This window comes from Macrotis lagotis, chromosome 3, assembly GCF_037893015.1.
Source record: "Macrotis lagotis isolate mMagLag1 chromosome 3, bilby.v1.9.chrom.fasta, whole genome shotgun sequence".
Lineage (NCBI taxonomy): Eukaryota > Metazoa > Chordata > Mammalia > Peramelemorphia > Peramelidae > Macrotis > Macrotis lagotis.
In genome coordinates, this window is record NC_133660.1 from 118,442,752 (window position 1) to 118,463,505 (window position 20,754).

General features: G+C 36.8%; 1 protein-coding gene across 2 annotated transcripts in view; it reads left to right on the plus strand.

The window, feature by feature from the left end:
* Positions 1-20,754, plus strand: part of IQCM (IQ motif containing M) — a 620,635-nt gene that overhangs the window by 46,694 nt on the left and 553,187 nt on the right. Inside the window, exon 1 of one of the 2 annotated variants that reach the window (XM_074229156.1) lies at positions 15,851-15,950. The exons of the other annotated variant lie outside the window; for it this stretch is intronic. The gene's annotated coding sequence lies outside the window, so the exon portion shown is untranslated. Of the gene's footprint in view, positions 1-15,850; positions 15,951-20,754 lie in introns of those variants that run through there. 2 annotated transcript variants of the gene reach the window in all.

Here is a 20,754-nt window from a genome sequence, read left to right on the forward strand (position 1 = left end):
TGAGTTTGTGGCTTATTAAAACCTTGGGTCTTTTCAGATAGGTTGTCTAGTCATGGCTTCCTCATCTTGTACTTGTGAAGTTAATTTTTTGTGAGCTCAAGTGTAAGACTTTATATTTCATTAACTCTTCATCAGATATCTTCTTATTAGATTTGGCCCAATGTCAAGATCTTTTTGAACTGTTATCTGGTTAATTAACTATCCCTTCTGGACTGGTATCTACAAATTTTATAAGCATACCATATATACCTTTATCCTAGTCATTAATGACAATATGAAATAACATAGCTAAGCATGAGACTCTGACTAACTCTAGAGACCTTCTTCCAAGATGACATTAAATCACTAATGAATATTTGTTGGATTTGGCCATTCAACCAGTCCAATGATAAAGTTTACAACTTTTCCATTTTATTTTGTTATTCTTCATTTGAATGCTGTATTCTAATTTGTCTTCTAAGAGTATATTGAATTTGTCTTCGTTAACCTCACCTACAAGCTTTTACAGTTCTCATATATCCAGGCCTTGAGTAAAGAAAAATCTAAGTTTAAATACAACCTCAGAGACCTTTCTTGCTATGTGACCCTGGGCAAGTCTTAACCTTGTTTACCTCAGTTTCTGTTGAGTCCCAGTTCAGATGCCAACATGTTTAGTCCCTTTCCTGGACTCTTATGTTGAGTCCTACTTCTGGACTTCCTCAGTCTTCTCTAGGTAAATGTTGGAGGGGCAAGAGACAAGGACGACAAAGGAGACAAGATCTCCAAGTGCTCTGTTTATTTACTGAAACACCAGTGCTTAAATACCTTTCCAGTCTCTAATCCACTCCCACTCCCATGACAATTAGTAAAATAAGACTCTGGTGCTCAGGGATACCAGGTGATGATAGTTTACAATGCTCCCATGCACAAACAGTCCCTAACATATTGTCCCTTCTTTTGTTTTACATAATGAATACCACATAAATTGTAAACAAAAGTTCAAAAATAGCATACACAAATGTCAATTTAACTAAACCAATATACCCAAATTCCTTGAAATACATTTTATCCCCAACTTACAAAGATTAAAGTTTTTCTTTTTCCAACAACAAAAAAACCTTTCAAAGCAATCAAATTTAAAACCCAAACTGAAAGGAGTAACTTTTAACTTGGGTAACATTTAACTATTTCAGATCTGAATTACACACACACACACACACACACACACACACACACACATACACACACGAGTTTAGATACTAACAAGAACACTGAAATAACTCTCTTGTATCACATTTACCAAGCTGAGACTTGCCATACCCTGGCCAGTACCAGATTCACAATATAGAAACATTTTTCCACCTCTCCAGGCCAGTAGAGAAATATAAAATGCCCTATAGATGTTCAAATACACATATATACACATAACCAATCAAGACCGGTCAACAGAAATATAAGTCATAGACACAGACTTCATTTGAAAGACAAAATCCAAATTTCCCAATCCCAGGAAAAATCTTCCCCTTTTTCCTTAACTAATTGAACTCAAGCTTCCCAATCAATAACCTACTGAAAAACAGCCATTGTCCAACCCTCCCCTCTTCCCTAAACCTGGAAGAAGGCATGGGGGTCCATTGATTTATAAAATAAGTTTTTGGAGGGGTCTTGTCCTTGAAGACAAGCCTGCATTCCATCTGAGACATAAGCTTGAGTTTTGAAGCTCCAAAAAGGAAGATTTTCCTTCGCCCTCCTCTCTCCCTCTGCAGAGGATGGGAATGGCAGAGAGTGAGACAAAGCATTTGAAATCACCTAAGTGGTTAACAACAGTACAACCTGGAGTTGTTGCACCTTGTGAACAGTAGCCATCACCAGAACAAACTGTCCAACAGCATGTGGCACTTTTGCTCTCAACATAGAAGCGAGCAATTCACAGCCTTCTGCTGTGGGAGCAATAGTCTCGAAGCCCCTGGGCTGTAGGCTGTAGAGTAAAACTCTCTGTATTCATCCTAGGTGTACGGGTCTGCATTGGGGTCGGTGCAAGGTTGTGCTTAACCAGCATAGCAAAATCAGGCCAGCAGCCTCCAAAAGGAGCAGCAAGCAGGTCCTCTGCATCCCTTTCATGGCACTGGTATGGACTCCTGCTGAGGAAGTAGCTCTGTCCCCTGTGGCACTACCTCGGAGATTCCACTTCCTCTGATTCCTTAATGTTGAATTCTTATCACTTTTGCTGGCTATGGGGCTGACACTCAGAGGTGGACTGCTGCTTGAGGAAGCTTGGTCCCCCTGGGGTGCTGCCTTGGAGACTCCACTTATGAACTCAATAGCAGCCCCAATCAGAGAATCTATACTAATTCTATTCCTAATTGATATAATATAATATCTTCTCCATAATATTATAGGGAGTCCTTCAACCATGAAAGGAGTGACAGTCCCTGCTTTATCTTCTTTTCTCCATTTCAGGGGTTGACAATTTCTGTCTTCTGTCTACCTCCAATGCCTATTAGGTTAGTATAAGCAATCTTCTTAGGCCAAGCTTGTGGCTAGTTTTGTATGGGGAACAGTCTGATCTGCCCCAGTGTCAATCAAGCCTAAGAAAGCAATTTCTTCTACTTGGATAACACAAAGAGGTTTTTCTGAAGAAACCATAGTTGTAAGCATAATTTCATTGTGTTTCTCTGTTTTGACCCCCTTTTCCAACACATTTTTCTTCCTATTTATACCAGATCTTGAAAATATGCAACTGAGCTATGCATTGGTTCTCATTTATGTAGCTATCATCATCATCATTGGCATTCATTATTCCAATAGAGAAAATTTCTACACCCATGTGCTTTACTAAAGGTATAATGTGAGTATACTCTGGATTAGGTGGAGCCAAAATAATTTCAAACTCCTCATCCATTAATTGTAAAGGGTGAATGGGTACTTCAGTAGAAGCATATGGAGGCACTTTAAATTTCCCAGAACTTTTGACCCATCAATAGTTTGATATGGGTTGGCTTGCTGCCAAAGCTGCATACTAGTTTTTACATTTCATCTCCCGCTGGTCCTGAACTGTCATACCCCTTGATTGATTTTGAGGGTCCCTGGGGGGAGGGCCCCTTTCTCCACTTAAATTTCCTTGTCTACCTTCTGATGCCCAGTGTCCTGCCTTTTCACACTTTGGGCATGGAGTTTTAGGATGATGTGCCCTGACCTTTCTAGGTTTAGCTCCTTGGGCACTCCAACAATCTTTCTTTAAATGTCCAGGTTTTCCATAAACAAAGCAAGTCCATTTCTCTTTATTTCCAATGCGCCTATTAGCAAATGCCTCTGTCATTAATTCTGTATGATACACCTGAGACCCAACTTTGTCACATCTTTGAATCATTTCCTCAATGGTGGTATCCCTTCTTAAGCCAATCATTGCTTTCTGACAATCAGCATTTGCATTAGCCCATGTTAATTGTTTTATTAATACATCTATTCCTGCTACATCTCCTAAAGTTCTTCCTACTGCCTCCTTTACTAGGGCAAAAAAATCTACAAAAGCCTCATTATTTCTTTGTCCAATCAGTGCAAATGATTGTTGGAATATATTCCCCAAGCATTCTTTACACAGGTAGCAATTCTTTCATATGTCTCTAACCCATAATATAGTTGGGCTGCATTGTTGAAAAATTGACCTGTGCCACTTAACTTTTCATAAAATGTGGTGGCATTGGGACCTTGTGCATTCCTCAAAGCCATCTGTCTACATTGTTCTATAAACTCCATCATCCAAAAGCCGGATTGTCCAGGTGACAAACATGCCCTACTTCCAATCATTAGGTGTTCATATGGAATATGCAAGAGTATCCAATTGTAACTGGACAAAAAGTGATCTTGTCCTGTATTCCTCCACTGCCTTCTTTAAATCTCTGACTGCTTTTATATCTAGCGGCTTATGTCTTTGCCTAAGGTTTCCTGGATTAAAAGAATCTGGCTCCTCAACAACAGGATATGATTGAAACTCAGCTCCTAGATCCATCAAATTGTCTCCCTGATCTTTTGCTTTTTTGATGGCCTTTTGTACTGCTGAAATCTCTTCCCTAGGTGATGTAGGGATGATCCTAGACTTTTCTTAATAATACTTTGTTTCTTCTGCCTCAGGCCATAGAGGCAAATGCACTTTCACTTTACCTTCACTTTCCTCCACACCTCCTTGTTCCAACTTCCTTAACATTAGCCCTATGATAAACTTGTTACCTTCTCCAAAGTCTTTCAGATGTTACCTGGAATTTTTCCTTGCTTGTATCTGCTGGTCCTTATCCCGTACTTCACTCGGATAACTCTGCCTTCTTGTCCCTGTTCAGGTGCCATTATGCTGAGTCCCACTTCTGGACTCCCTCAATGTTCCCCAGGTGAATGTTGGAGGGGCAGGAGACAAGGATGACAAGGGAGACAAGTATTCCATCAAGATCTCCAAGTGCTCTGCCAAAACACCAGTGCTTAAAATACCTTTTCAGTCTCTCATCCCCTCCCACTCCCCTGGCACTTAGTAAGATGAGACTCTGGTACACAAGGACACCAGATGATAGTTTACAATGCTCCCATACACAACATTCCCTAACAAGTTTCCTCATCAGTAAAATGAGCTGGAAAAAGGAAATGGCAAACCATTCTAGTATCTTTGTCCAGAAAACTTCAAATGAATTTATGAAGAGTCAGACCTAACTGAAAAACAATTGAGCAAACAATGAATATACCATGCTTCCAATATATATATACATACATGTGTGTATATATATATATATATATATATATATATATATACACATATATATGCATATATAAAAATCTTGGACAAATTGCTTCTCTTCTTTGGAATTGTTGCCTCTTCTGCTTAGATAATATTGATTGTTGGTGGGATAGAGAACACATATAATCCCTGCTGCTTAAGATTTCTGAGACTAGTGGATAGCTTGAATCGAGAGTTCTGAGCTACACAGGACTAATGCTGATCAGGTGTCTGATACAAATATTGTGAGCCCTAAGGAGTCAAGGGCCACCAGGTTATCTAAGGAGGGATGAACTGAATCTGGTGAGGAAAATGAAGCGAGTCAAAACTTTTAGGCCAAGGAACATTGATATCAGACCCATAGATCTTTGTTGTACTTCCAAACTGGGTGAGGTAGTGGTGGTGGTGGTGGTGGTGGTGGTGGTGGTGGTGGGGAAAATTATTGGATAAGAAATTATTGTTGTACACCAAATTCCCTTTTCTCCTTAGAATGGGTTATTTAACTTAATTTTCTCTGTTGGTATTTCCTGTTGAGTAGAAAGGAGTAAAGGCCCTGGAGATCAAAACCTGGGCTTTGAAACTTGTGTTTAATACTTATTATCTGTGAGAACTTGGAAAGGACATGACATACTTGGACCTCATTTTCTATGAATGTAAAATGAGAAGGTTGAAAATGCATTCTTTTTTTATCTCTTGATTCAAAATTCTACGAATATGCCTCCTTTAGTCTGTTTCTGGTACACTCAGCTCTCTTTTATTCATGTGATCATGGATTTAGAGTAGGAAGGGTGTCAGAGGCTATCTGATTCAACCTCCTCATTTTATAGATGAGAAAACTGAAGCTTGGATGACTTACCCATTCCCTATATTCTTATTCTGACCATTTCTTTGTTTTTTTTTTATCTTTTATATCCATTATGTGTCTGGGTATGAAATAGATTGGAGGCTGTGGAATATCCTAATACAAGTCATGATTTTGTATTTACTTTCACTCAAATTTTTCTAACCTTGTTTTCACCACTAGATATATGCATTTTGGTAGTCTTGGGTCAGAGACAAATAGGAGTAAAAAGAGCTAATTCCAGCACTTTCTCTATAATGCCTCCTTATGACAAGTCCCCAATCAATCCAAAGGAAAAAACCAATTCTAATGAAGGAAAGGAAAGGACAAAGGACAAAGGAAAAAAGGACATCCTTGTCTTTGTTTGTTTTTAAAATATGTGAGTATACATTAAACTTTTGAAGTAGCATTCTTTAACATCTTGGTAACTTGGTTGGTTGGTCTGGCTCCATGCTTTGAACATCTCCTACCAGTTTAGAAAGAAATGCATGATATTTATGCAGCCCTGTTCCCAAGGGGGACAGCTGGTGGAGGCTTTGGCAGTTTCAGTGGAAAGGGCCTGGATGAACACAGGGACAAAAATAACAAATTTGTTTAGAGAGTGAATGCTTCTAGAATATGACTGGAGATGGGGTGGATTCTTTTGTTTTATTGTTTGGAAGATCCAACAGTCATCTACAGCCCAGTGATCAGGTCACCCTTGTGAATACAAATAGATCTTTTAGAGACAGTTGTTTCCAGTGACTTTTGCCATTCCTTAACAGATGGTTGAGTGGTGGAATATCACTAAATGTTCATTTTTTAAACCCTGGATTGCTTATTAGTTGTGTGCATTTGGACAAGTCCCTTTATCTCCATGGGTCAGTTTTTCCACTTGAAAAATCACATTAGATTATTTTTAAGGTTCCCTTCAAGATTCCTTAGAATTTTGATAAATAACATCCTATTGGCTGGCTTTGTAGTACCATAAGTACAATGTTAGGTGTAAACTAAAGAATATGGAGAGCTCACCAACTTCTGGGGATTCTTCTTTTATTGGGATTTTTCAACTGGCAACCATGACAGTGTTGAATTGTTGATCAGTATATGTCTCTGTTTCATGTCTTATGTGATATTGATAATCAGAAGGTTGTAGAACAATGTTATTGGAGTCTTTTTTTAACAACAGTATTATTTTGGTGAGGCCAACTAGTTGGCATAGTTGATAGAGTCCTGGGCTTGTAGTCACAATATGGCCTCAGACACAATCTGTGTGACCTGTTAAGTCACTCAACTTCTGTCTGTCTCAGTCTTCTGATCTGTAAAATGGAGATAATAGTATAAATAATGACAAAATGAAATCTAGTTGAAAAGTTCTTTGTAAATCTCAAAGTGCTATATAAATGCTAGCTGTTATAGTTGTTTCTGATAACGTTGTTAATAAAAATATTAACTATCATTTGTTATATATGTTTCATGGAGAAATACAGATTACTGGTGGTCAGTCTGTGTACTTCTTTTGCTATTTCCTTCCATTGAAGTTATTTTATATTTATTTTAAAATCTGTATGTGTATTTTATATGTGATATGTATGTGTATTATATATTATATATGTATATACATATATTAATTTGCATAGGAGTTATTTCTGTCTAGTACAATGGAAGATCTTTAAAGGCAGGGACTATTTTGTTTCTGTCTTTTTATCTCTGATGTCTTGTCTAGTGCTTGATATGGAAGCATCAAAGTATTTAAGTTATTTATTATTTTTTTATTTAAGTTATTTAGTTATTAAGTTATTTATTTTGTTTTCTTTTGCCAGTAGTCATTCCAGATCTGGCTCCCAAACAGTTAGCAAGTCATTAACAGTTAATGAATACCTACTATGTGCAATCCTGCCCATAACTCCTTCCCCCATTCCCTTATCTCTCTTGTGCCACTTCAAAAAGCAAATTGATCTGTAAAGGGAAGCTATTTATCAGAGTAGCTAAATCGAAGGGGAGAGCTAAAATCTGTGATGTTAGCTTTTTATCATTTACTACATTTCTAAGCAAGGAAAAATAGGAATGCGTCAATAGGAAGGCTAAGGTGTTTTATCATCTCTACTGATGATTCTGTGTTCAGTAACCAGAGACTTTGGGTGGTAGATAGGGTATGTTGTAACTGCTGTAGATTGAAGGGGAAGGTAGAGTATCCTATTGAAAGACACTGCATCATATACGAACAAGAGTTCAGAAAATTGTATCAGTTTAAGTTTTGCGTAGTACCTAACTCATAACAACCTTATTAGATAAAGAGTCTATGTATTATTGTCCCCCCCCCACCTGCACATGAGGTTACTAGGACCCAGAGGAGTGAAGGGTTTGGGGAAGATTCATTATTGGAACCTGAATCTTCTGCTTCCCTGTGAAAATCTCTTCCTATTATCTCCTATGCCCTCTAATAGAAAGATGAGGATGCCTAATATGCATATAAGGCTAATATTGAAAAGCAAGAGAGAAGCAATATAGACCAGTATGCCAAGATTTATATTTTATAAAACCGTAGTGTTTTTTAGGAGTTAGTAAAGGGTGGCTAAAAAAGGGCTATCATCAACTTTTCTTATTAAATATGAAATAAAACTCAAAACCCAGCAGACTGTTATTTATATGGAAAAATTCTGATATTGGAGAATTAAAAAGACATCAGGAAGTTTGTTAAATTGAAAATTTAAGTAATGATAATGTAATAGATTTATGTTGAGCAAGGCAGTCAATTCAGTTTAATTGAGCAAACATGTATTAACTGCTTACTGTATGTAAGGCAATGAATCAGGCTCTCATAAGAAAAAAGACCTAATGAACTAATTCTTGCTACTAGGATTTTATAATCTCCTATATCTAGAGCATGGTCAATGGTTTTTGTTAATGGATCTGGAGTGAGAGGACCTGGGTTATAATTCTGACACTTTCTACTAATGTGATCATGTGCAAGTGGTTAAACCCAAGTGTATTCTGGTAAATGTTCCACAAACAAATCTCCAGGAAAAAAAATGTGTGCCTGGCACAATTTTAAGTTTAATCTTTATCATTAATATTTTATCCTCTTTCTTAAGTCCAGACACTCAACAAAACAACATCAGTTCTTAATCTTTAGATTCCTAATTTCTGAGGTATTAATGTTCATTCTGAAAATTTAAAAACTGACTCTCTAGAACTCTCTGAATTGACCCCATCATACTAATTACCCCTTTCCTTTTTAAAAGGATCAGGTTAATCAGATGGCCTTTCAAGATCTTGTCCAACTTTAAATTTATGGTCCTATGACTTAGTTATCAGATACCCCTTTTTTTTGGACTTTCTGATCCATATTTCTTATGGATTCTACATATGTAGTCTCTAAGTCAAAAGGGCATTTGTTTTCTCAACATGTCTTTTCAAAGTAATTATTTCTCCTAAATCTAGAAATTCTATCCTTCTCTGTCTGGTTCCTGAAAGGTAGGTTTTTATGTGGGAGCAGACTTTTGACATTCTCCAAGCTGCTTCTCCTGGCTTAAGAATAATGGGAATGAATTCAAGCAGATCTTCAAAATTCCTTTGCAGAGACAAAAATGTTGGCAATTTCCTATTGCAGAAGCTATGAATGCTTGATATTAATAAAATGAGGAAGGTACTTAGTAATTAGAAGTTGGATTATAGGGACATTGAAGTTCATATCAATTTATCCATAATACTAAATGATCTTAATAGAATGAGATATGGTTTGGTATATTGTAACAAGTAAAGATTTCAATTCTGACTTGGTTTTTGAATCCTAGCTCTGATACTATTTGACTGTGTGCAAGTTTTCTAGGCTCCATGAAGGTCACTTTCTATATAAAATGAAGAAGCTGAATTACACAATTGCTAAGGTCCCTTCTAGCTTTTAATCTTTGATCTTGTGATCTAAGGAGAAGTTTGAGGTATTAATAATGGATATATAGTATGTGATGTCAACAAAAATGAAGAGTAACATTAGTTATTGCCTTCCCCTCAAAGTGTAACTGAATCTGGGTTGTTTTTGATGGATTAAATAAATTTAAGGGAGCTAGTTGGGTTGACCTGATGTTCTTTTCTGAAGGAAAATTTTTCCCTTTTTCAAATTTCTGTCTTGAGGTGTTGGGTTTCTTTTTCTAATAATAGGAAAGTGTTCAGATTTCCTCATTTGCAAAATATCTAAAGGACTAAATCTATCTCTAGACTAAATCTGTATCTTAAGGACTAAATAGCTTTCCAAGATTTTTTGTAGCACTAAATGTATGACCATGCAAATCTACACATCATAGAAACATGGATAAAGCCTATATCTCTGAAAGAATTTGCTTTAGGCAAGCATATAAGATTTTTTATGTGCTTATTTGAATGAGTGATATTCCTCTGGATATGCAAACATAAAAAAATACTTACTTTAGTAAGTTTTCAATTTCTCAGTGTTTCTGTTAAAAAAAAAACACAACACAATTCCATTTTCTGTTCCTCCACATTGAACCCTCCCTTGTAACAAGAAAAATAGTTGAGCAAAAACCACCTAATGTAGTGAATACATCAATGCATAAAACATTCTGCCCCAGTCTGCTTCTTTTCCATAAAGAGAGAGATCTATTTCATTTTCTGTTCCCTGAAACCTTCACTGGTTTTCTAGTTACTAAGAATTTGACTTCCTTTTAGTGATCTCTTAGTTTTTGTTTCTAATTTATATTATTTTATTCCAATTACATGCAAAGAAAGTTTTCAGTGTTCATCCTTTTGCAAATTCCTCATTTTTCTACAGTTCTCCCCTACCATCCCCCATCCCCATGACAATGATCAATCTGATATAGTTGTAAATTTATAATAATGTTTAATATATTTCCATATTAACCAGGCTGTAAAAGAGGAATTAGAACTAAGTGGTGCAGTAGATAAGGTGTGGCTAGGTGGTGCAGTGGATAGAGCACTGGCCCTGGAGTCAGGAGGATCTGAGCTCAAATCTAGCCTCAGACATTTAATAATTACCTAGCTGTGTGGCCTTAGGAAAGTGACTTAACCCCACTGCCTTGCAAAAAAAAAAGATGAAGGGGGAAAACATTAAAAAGAAAGAAAAATATAAAAGAAATTTTAAAAAGTGGAACTTCAGACTCCAGTTTTTCTCAGAGGTGGATAGCATTTTCCTTTTCAGTCTCAGAACTGTCCTTGATCCCTGAATTGCTGAGAGAAACTACATCCATCATAGCTGATCATCTCACAGTGTTGTCGTACCTCACATATGTACAATGCTCTCCTAGTTCAGCTCATTTCATTCAGCCTCAGTTCATGCAAGTCTTCTTTGGCTTTTCTGAAGTCTGACTACTTATGAGCTACTGCATGAGTACTACTACAGAGCAGTAGTAATATAATATTCATCTATCAAGAGTTGACCATCCCCACAATTTCTAATTATTTGCCATTACAAAAAGAACTGCTCTAAATACTTTTGTACATGTGAGTCTTTTCCACTTTTTCATGGTGATCTCTTCATTTGTACAATTGTCATCAAGTTGCATATTGTTCTTTTTGTTTTTATTTTGTTCTGCATCAGTTCACATAACTTTTCATTTTTCTCAGAATCCTTCATTTATTGCTACAAATAAGATTTCTATACACATATCCATACTTTTTTGCGTGTTTATCATCAATCAATGGGTTTATATTTTGTTTCCAAATCTGTACTACCATAAAGAGTTCTGTTACATTGTATAGATAGGATAGTTTAAATTCTTTTCTCCCACCCCCCCAAAAATTTTTTTCTGTGCTTTTGGGTCTTGATTACCTTTTAAAAGTTTGTCTCCTTTTGATATTCTTCTTCTCTTCTTAATATCTCCATTCTACTCTTTTGTCATACACACTCCCTTCTAATATCTGTAATTATCTATATAATGGATACTTAATGTATTGATAATTGGTATCTCCTTGCTATTGACATTAGAGGAAAATCAGCCATATGTACAGAATAGCCTGTATGCCTTCCTATAACACTGCTTCCCCCCATTCACAATATCTCTGATCCTGTAGTATGGAATAATAAAGAGGTTTCTTTGTTAAAGTGAGGACTAATAGGAGAGGAAGAGAATATACATTGACATCACACCTGCTAGGTGTGTTTCTACCAATATGTTGTTCAATCCTCTAACAACCCTGGGAAATAGGTGTTAATAGTCTCATTTTACAGTTGAGGAAACTGAGGAAAAACATAATTTAGATGTCTTGAATTACATAGCTAATAAGTTTATGAGGACAGATTAAGTTTATGAGAGACAGATTTGAACTCAGGTCTTCTTGATTCTAAGCCCAACACTATTCATAACAGCAAATTGCCCATAATAACCAGAGGCTGGTTAGGGGAAGGATCCTTATTCTATCATAGCTCCCCTTATTCTATCTATTATGGATAGAAAATCACCTCATCAATTAAATATTCCCCCAAAACCTCCATTAATTGAACTTTCTTCATTTAATTGGAATAAAACCATTGCATTTTTAAAGGGTTTATGATCAGTGACCTTTCTCATAAAATAATGAAATAAAATTGAACTTTGGTTCACTAATGTAGACAAAAGTATTAGATGCTTCCTACTGGCCAAGCCATGATTGTATTCTTTCCCCCCTGGAGATTAGATCACTGAGACTAGGATCCAGAGGCATCCTAACCTGTTTTTCCCTTTCCTCATGCCCAAATTTCTCATATTAACTCATAAGTCCATTATGAATAAAAATTCACTGAATCATAGCCTTGTTCTTAACTATAGCATTTACAGGCCAGTCTACTTAATCTATAGAAGCTTTAGAGTCTGAAAATTGTTGACAAGACTGTGACACTGATAATCAACCTATATGCTATGAATATATGATTTTGTATATTCTGACACTGTCTATTAACCATCTGAGGCAACATGTACAGATAGGAAGTACTGAGGGGGGCAAAGATGGTGCCAATCAAAATAACAGTGTCACTTGATGATTTTAAACTCAGGATTCTGGGAGTGTCCAGCATACCCTACATTTCATCACTTCTTTGATGTCTGTCTCTGAATTGAACCACAGTCAGTTCTGTTGGAATGGTGACCCAGGGCAACTATGGAAATAGTGATGTAAAACAGCTGGAAGCAGAGAAGTTGAATTCTGTAGAGTATTTTTGTCACTGTGGAATAAGTTCTTTTGAGAACCAGGAATTCTTGAGGTACTTTTTTTTAATTCTGTAGGAACAAATCAAAGGGATTAGAGCTTATCATGCCCTTAGATATCATTTTGTTCAATCCTCTAATTTTATAGATGAGTGAACTGAGGTTCAGGGAGGTAAAGGACTCACCCAGAGTCACCCAGATTATAGGTAGCAGAGCTTGAGTTGTGAACTCATTTCCTCTGACTTCCAATCCTAATTAATTGACATTTGAGATTTTACAACAATGAAAATTATAAATCTTTTGAAATATTGAAGAAATGACTCAAGAAGTTGTGAGCATGGTCTTTCTTTGGTTATCTTACCCTACTCAACTTTCTCCTTCACACATTAAAAGACAGGAATCCTGACTCTGAGCCTCCTGGTGAATATACCTAGGGTGGCAGTGAGACACAATGGATAGCATACTCTTCTTGGAGTCAGGAAGACTGGGTTTGAATTTTACCCCTAACATTAGTTAGCTATGACCCTGTAAAAACTACTTGAACTGCTGTCTACCTTAGTTTCCTCAACTGTAAAATGAGATCATAATACTACTCACTGCCATGGGTTGTTGTAAGTATCAAATAAGATAATATTTGCAAAGCATTTAGCAGACACTTAATAAATACTTTCCCCCCTTCATATAGCTGGGAAGTGTCTAAGGTAAGATCTGAATTCAGATCTTCCTGATCTGAGGCATAACAAACAAAATGTTGAACCTAGAGTAAGGAAGAATCATCTCCATGGGTTCAAATCCAACCTCAGACACTTACTAGTTGTGTGACCTTGAGCTAATCACTTTACCCTAGTTACCTCAGTTTCATCAGCTGTCAAATAAATTGGAAAGGAATAGCAAATCACTCCAGTATTGTTACCACGAGAACCACAAATGGGTTCATGAAGAATCAGACACAATTGAATAATAATAACTTCTTGATTCTGGGTTCTGCTCTCCATTCATTATGCCCTCATAGCATATGAGAGAGAAACACTGATTCTAAATCTAGCTATCTGAATTTGCATCCTGACTATGCCATTAGATGCTTGTACAACCTTCAAGAAGGATCCTAACCTCTGGAAGTCTAAGCTTCCTCCATAACTCAGAAACTAGGCATCAAATTCAAATAGAATCAGGGTCTCCATATCACCTTAGAAAGCTGCAAATGAACATTGTCTATACTATATTGTGCTTTAATTTATTTTATTAAAAGTTCTCAATTACGTTTTAACCTATTTTAATCTGATTATTAGAGTTCTAGGAAGGAGTTTGACTTCTGAGATTTCCTCTTAGCCCTAAAACGAGAATCTGTGGTTTCTACCTCAGTTACCTCTATTACAGTGGTTGGAGCACTGGACTTGGAGTCAGGAAGACCTGGTTCCAAATCCATCTTCAGATAACTGTATGATGTTGGGTGCATCACTTAGTCCTGTTTGTTTTAGTTTCTTCATTTGTCAAATGAGCTGGGGAAGTTAATGGCAATTGCCATTCTAGTATTTTACCAAGAAAACCTCAAATGAAGTCATGGAGAGTCAAACTCAATTGGAAAAAAATGAATATCTGAGGCTTGTTTGATAATGATGGCAAAAAAGTACTTTGCAAAGCTTCCATCAAGATGTCAGTTGTTATTATAATCAATGCACATGCTTATTTAGAATTCCAGTCCTCTTCAATCTCTTTGACAATGGTGCACAGAGAGTTGAGGTACTGAGAAGACCTATGAGCTAGGGTTGTTAGTAAGTTCCAGACAAGGTCATGGAAACCACATTTTTTCTTTGCTTTTTTTTCTAGTAGTTGTATCATTATCAAGTTTCCTATGATAGATCTCTGTGTACTGAATATGCAGTTAACTTACCTTGGTGAGTCTGATTTATTAGCATTGCAGCTGACAAGGTTGCCCATTTGTTAGCACTGATTTTATATTTGAATAGCTTGGTGAATATAAATTTGAAGTATTTCTCAAAGTTAGTTCAGCTGTTTCATATTTCACAGAGAAGTCTGCCCAGAGAAACTTCTGCTTTTGATATTTCTATTGTGATAACTGTCCAATTTTTACTACAAATGTATGGAGCCATTATGAGAATATTCTGATTTGTACTTTAGAGAGCCTCTCCATTTGTGATTATAATTGGATTTCCTTGAGGTTGCAACAGGCAACATGTGTTTTTCTTAGCTCTAGATATGGGAGGTGATTTGTAGAATTCAGTCTGAGAAGCATATAGTTCTTTTTTTTTTTGTTTGTTTTTGTTTAGGTTTTTGCAAGGCAATGGGGTTAAGTGGCTTGCCAAAGGCCACACAGCTAGGTAATTATTAAGTGTCTGAGACCGGATTTGAACCCAGGTACTCCTGACTCCAGGGCTGGTGCTTTATCCACTACGCCACCTAGCCGCCCCCAGCATATAGTTCTAAAGCTGGAGGAGGGGCTCATAGTTCTAGGGCTGGAAGAGAGACCCCAAAGCCATTCACATTCAACCCTCTCATCTTAAGTATCTAAGACCACTGGTGGAAAAATGGCTTGCCCAAAGTCACTAGCAATTTTTAGAAGTAGGATTTAATCTTAGACCAGTGCTCTTTCCATCAACAATGTGCAGAATCATGAATTTAGAGCTGATGGGAATCTTAGACTAATACCCCCCTTTCATTTTACAGATGAGGGAACTGAGGTCCAGAGAGGGAGAAAGGACTTTGTATTCACTTGGGGAGTAGAAGTTAACAAATGATCTCCTGAAATTGGTTAATCAAATGTCCCTCCATTTATTTTGTCTGCAAACTCATTTATGAAACAGACACAACCATTCTCTGGGATTCAGCTTATTATAATTAAGAATCTTATATCCACCTGTGAGGTGATGGGATAGTTAAATGAGCTAAGGAGACCAGAAAGGAAGTTTAATTAATGAAACCAGATGTCAAAGAACCAGAAGAGACAATCAATTCTACAGTATAAACCAGAACCCCTCACCTTGTTCACAGTTACCCTATTCCTTCTTAATATTCAAATAAAGATACTTTGTCATAACAGGAAACTTTCAGGTTAATATTCCTTGTCATGATGATGCAGGCCCAGAGGGAGAGGCTGAGCAGCAACAAGATCTGCATCATAAAGAGGTCACAATCTCTGCCATTATATAATTAGCTGTAAGGTCTGACTCTTCTTAGTTTCTCAGAGGTTGACCTCATTCAGTTTGACCTAACACTTGTAAGTCTCATTCAGTTTCTGCTCACTGAATTTAGCTTTGTATTTTCCAGCAAGTATGAATTTGTACCTCCACTAAGATCTTAATCTCTTGACACCTTATTGTGTAGTGATGACCTGGGTTCTTAAAGACTATGCCAATGGAACACAAGCTTTGGAAAGGCCTGTGATCTTATGAACAGACTCTTTCTGGGGTTTGGGGACCTACCCATTAGGAGGGTGGGCCAGCATACAATATTTTTTTTGGCCATTGAAACTCATTAAAATGACTCCCAAGATGAAGAGGGGCTGCAATCTTTTTCTGTACTGAAAAAAATCCAACATTGATGAAATCATGGAGTTTTGAGTTTATGGAGCTAAGATTAGACTAGAATTGCTAGAATCAGAACTTCCTATGATTAATATTTAGTGAAGGTTTGCATTTTTTTATTTATTTGGTAGTGATTTAACATTTGAATGTGACATTGCTTTCTGTTGTAGAGAAGTTTCTTTTACCCAAGGATACTATGATTTTAGTATTCATGTAATCTAGGAAACTCTATTTTAGGTGTTGACTTCTCTTGTTAGACTAGCCAGACCAGGAATAGAATTTTTAATTCTATTAGTAATTTTACATTCATTTTCATTTCAATGGGACTTTCTGGTTTTTACATAGGAGCAAAGATTATTAAAGATTTTGTACATATGAATAAGAGTGTTCCCTTCTCTTCTTTGGAATTATGTTACAATAGTCTTGGGCTGTAGCTGACAAGTCAGTGCCATTGATTTTCTAACACTCTCATTCCAGAGTAACTCATGTTCAGTAGGCTGTAGCCATGGGGATGACAGCAACTAGAAAACCATTTAAACTCACTATTTCTTTTTTTTTTAGGGTTTTGCGAGACAAGTGGGGTTAAGTGTGCCCAAGGCCACACAGCTAGGTAATTATTAAGTGTCTGAGACCGGATTTGAACCCAGGTATTCCTGACTCCAAGGCTGGTGCTTTATCCACTATGCCACCTAGCCGTCCCTAAACTCACTATTTCTTTGTTAATTTGTTTAGAATTTACACCTCATTATTTCTAAAAGTATTTGAGATGGCTTAAAGAATTAAAGTTAAGGTAAAATAGGATAGTTGCAGATTAAAACAGAACAGAGACTATTTAAAGGGAATGGAGGGACAAAATAGGATTGTAGATTTAGAACTTGAAGAAACATCACAGGCCATATAATCAATCTCATTTTACAGGGAAGAAAATGGAAAACCTGAAGAAATTTCATAACTGAGCTGAGATCATACAAGTAGTGAGAGATAGAACTGTGATTTGAACCGGGACCACTGGTCCAAATTCATTCATTCAGTCAATAGGAATTTTTAAAGAATTTATGTTCTGGACCCTCTTCTAAGCACCAGGTATACAAGAAAATTAAAAAAAAAGAAATGAAACAGTCCCTCTCCTCAAGGAGCTTACATTCAGATCCAGGTTGTTTTTTCTTCAACTATTGCCTTACATGTTTTCAGGTGCCTAATAGAAAGTTAAATACTATTTGTAAGCATTGAAATTGATTCTAAAATTTTCTGGCAATTCATGGGGAACAAAAGTAAACAAAGATCTCATTATTTGAGGAAGGGAAAGCGTAACAATTCATCTGCAGAGAAAAATGGTTTCCTTGGTCTTGAACTAAGATTTAATCTTAAGTATCCTAGTGATGATGGGAAAAGGAGGTGCCCTCAGAGAAAGGATTTAAAGATCAGAGTTTGTTTGTTCTAAGTGAAAAAACTCATGAATTGACCTCAGAGGTGAGTAAAGCTCAGACTTTAAGTTCACATATATTATAGCAAACAGTTCACAAATTAAAATGTCTCTAGAAACTGTAAGATAGTGGTCATAAGAAATAAATGGGTTTAGACCCTCATGTTTCCTGCGTGGAGGAGAGTGATAGCTGAACTTTTATAGAATCTTGTCTACTTCCCATGCAGGGGAGGAGTCGGGGGGTTGGTCAAAGAGAGACCTACCTGTACATGACTAGGGCCAAGTACCCACTTTGGAAGGTTGAGAGCCAGAAAGATAGAAGGGTGGGGGAGGGGGATAGCCTGAGTTTGCTATTATCTTGGTGAATTTACATTGAACAGTAGGGAGGGTTACATTGAACAATGGAAGGGAAACCAGAATTTACATTTGAGAAGAGGCTTTCACTGAATAATGAAAAAGGAGTCAGAAGCCCTTAGAAAATGTCATATAGGCACAAATAATTTTTCCTATTATCAAGAGGCTAGGCAAACATTTCTCTTTCAGCATTAGTGTCTTAAGGAACTTTAGATAACTTAGAGGAAAATGACTCAATTGCAGTCTTACCAAAGGTACCTTGAATTGTGTTCTTGATTCTTCATGAAGATGCAAGAAAACAATGATAAAATTTCTATGGAATGTTTTTACAGCACTTTGGGATTTCATAGTCTAGGACTATGTTTAGGTGCTACAACTTTATTGTGGCAGAGAATGAGGAGAATCTAGAAGTTTATAGTTAATTAGATTGATCCTCTCATATATTAGTACTCTCAAGTGGTAGAAATCTTGTCATATAAATCAGAATGCTGAAAGACTAGCCCCCTCATGTTAACTCACATCAAAATAATTTAGCCTGCCCTCATCTCTACCAGAATTAATATGTTTTGTGGTTGGATGTAAATATGGCTTGATTTTTACTTTGGACAACCTGGCTCCAAACTACTTCTTAGTTTTATTTACTCTCCCCCCCACCCCCCATAAACACTTTGGTTCTTTATGACTCAATCAAATTGACTTTTTTCCTATTTCTCATACATTTCCTATGCCTTTGCAGAGGCTGTATCCTATGCCTGGAACTTAATCTCTTCATCATACTTCTACCTTTCAGAATTCCTAGTTGTTTTTACAGTTTAGATGCTATTTATTTTTTTAAATGAAATTTTATTTTCTTTCCAATTACATGCAATGGTAGTTTTTCAACACTGATCCATTTGCAAATTTATGAGTTCCACATTTTTCTACCACTCTCCCTTCACTCCCACTTCCCCATGGCAGTGAACAGTCTGGTAAAAGCTGTACATTTACACTCGTGTTTAATATTTGCATATTAGTCTTGTTGTGAAAGGGGAATTAGAGGGGCAGCTAGGTGGTCCAGTGGATAGGGCACTGGCCCTGGAGTCAGGAGTACTTGAGTTCAAATCTGGCATCAAACACTTATTACCTAGCTGTGTGGCCTTGGGCAAGCCACTTAACCCATTGCGTTGCAAAAAAAAAAATAAAAGAAAGGGGAATTAGAACTAAAGGGAAAGAAAAAAAACCTTGAGAAAGAAAGGAAAAACATGAAAGAAGCTTTTAAAGAGTAAATATAGTCTGCTTTTTCTCTGCATACAGACTCCATAGTTTTTTCCTCTGGATGGGGATAGCATTGTCCAAAATAAAACACCTCCCGGGGTCTTACTTCTCTGAACTGCTGAGAGGAGCTGCATCCATCAAAGTTGACCAACTCACAAAGTTGCTGTTAATGTGAACAATGTTCTCTTGGTTCTAATCATTTCACTCAGCATCAGTTCATGCAAGTCTTTTCCCAAAAGTCTGACCACACAAAGTTTCTTATACAACAGTGATCCATAACATCTACATATCATAACTTGATCAGTCATTCCCCATTGATGGGCATCCCCTAAATTTCCAATTATTTGCCACTATAAAATAACTACTATAAATATTTTTGAACATGTGAAATTTTTCCCATTTTTAATTATTTCTCAAGAATATAGACCTAATATTGTTATAGCTGCAATGGTTTTGTTGCTCTTTGAATGTAGTTCCAAATTGCTTTCCAGAATGACTGGATCAGTTTACAACTTGACCAACAATGATTTTCTCACATCTTCTCCAACACTGATTATTTTTCTTTTTTGTCATTAGAAGCTATTCTACAAAAAATTTATTTCTGATACTTCTTTTGGAAGAGTTTTATTTCTTCCTGATTGCTTGCAAAGTTATCAGGTTCCTTTAGTTCCATTTTGCATTTGAAGGAGTTATTTTCCTCAGCTTTTTTATCTCCTTTTCCAGCAGGCCAATTCTGCTTTTTAAGGCATTCTTTTCCTCATTTTCCTCTTGCTTTTCTTTTTTCCATTAGGCCTAAACTGGATTTTAACATATTTTCTTCAGTATTTTTTTGTATATCTTTGACCAAGCTTTTGATTTGTTTTTCATGATTTTTCTGCATCGCTTTCATTTCTCCTCCCAATTTTTCCTCCATCTTCCTTAACTGATTTTAAAAGTCTTTTTTGAGCTCATCCATAGTCTGAGCCCATTTTCTATTTCTTCTTGGAGGTTTTGGATAAGGAAGCTTTGATTTTAGCATCATCTGAGTATGTGTTTTGATCTTCCATGGGACTAAAGCAATTCTCTATGGTCAGATTGTTCTTTTTCTGTTGTTTACTCATTTCCTCAGCCCAAGACTAATGTACAGAACTTCCAAGGCTTTGGGATTAGTTTTTATTTTTGGGACACCCCACTGGGACCTTTATTCCTCCAAGGTCTTATTTATCTCTAGCCTGTGTTTTGATATGTAGATGACCACAGCACTACCCTCTAACCTGGGGCTAGAAGGAGAAATCCAACTTGGTTATTTGGCATGGAAGCCCAAACTGCAATATGTAATTGTAGGCAAACAGCAGAGTCCTACCCCAGGAAGAGCAGAGAGATCTCTGCAGACTTCCCTTACTGTCTCTGGGGATGCAGGCTGCTTTCTCCTGATTCTCCCTGCAGATTCTGTGGCTGTGCTCCTCGCTCCACACTCACCCAGGTGC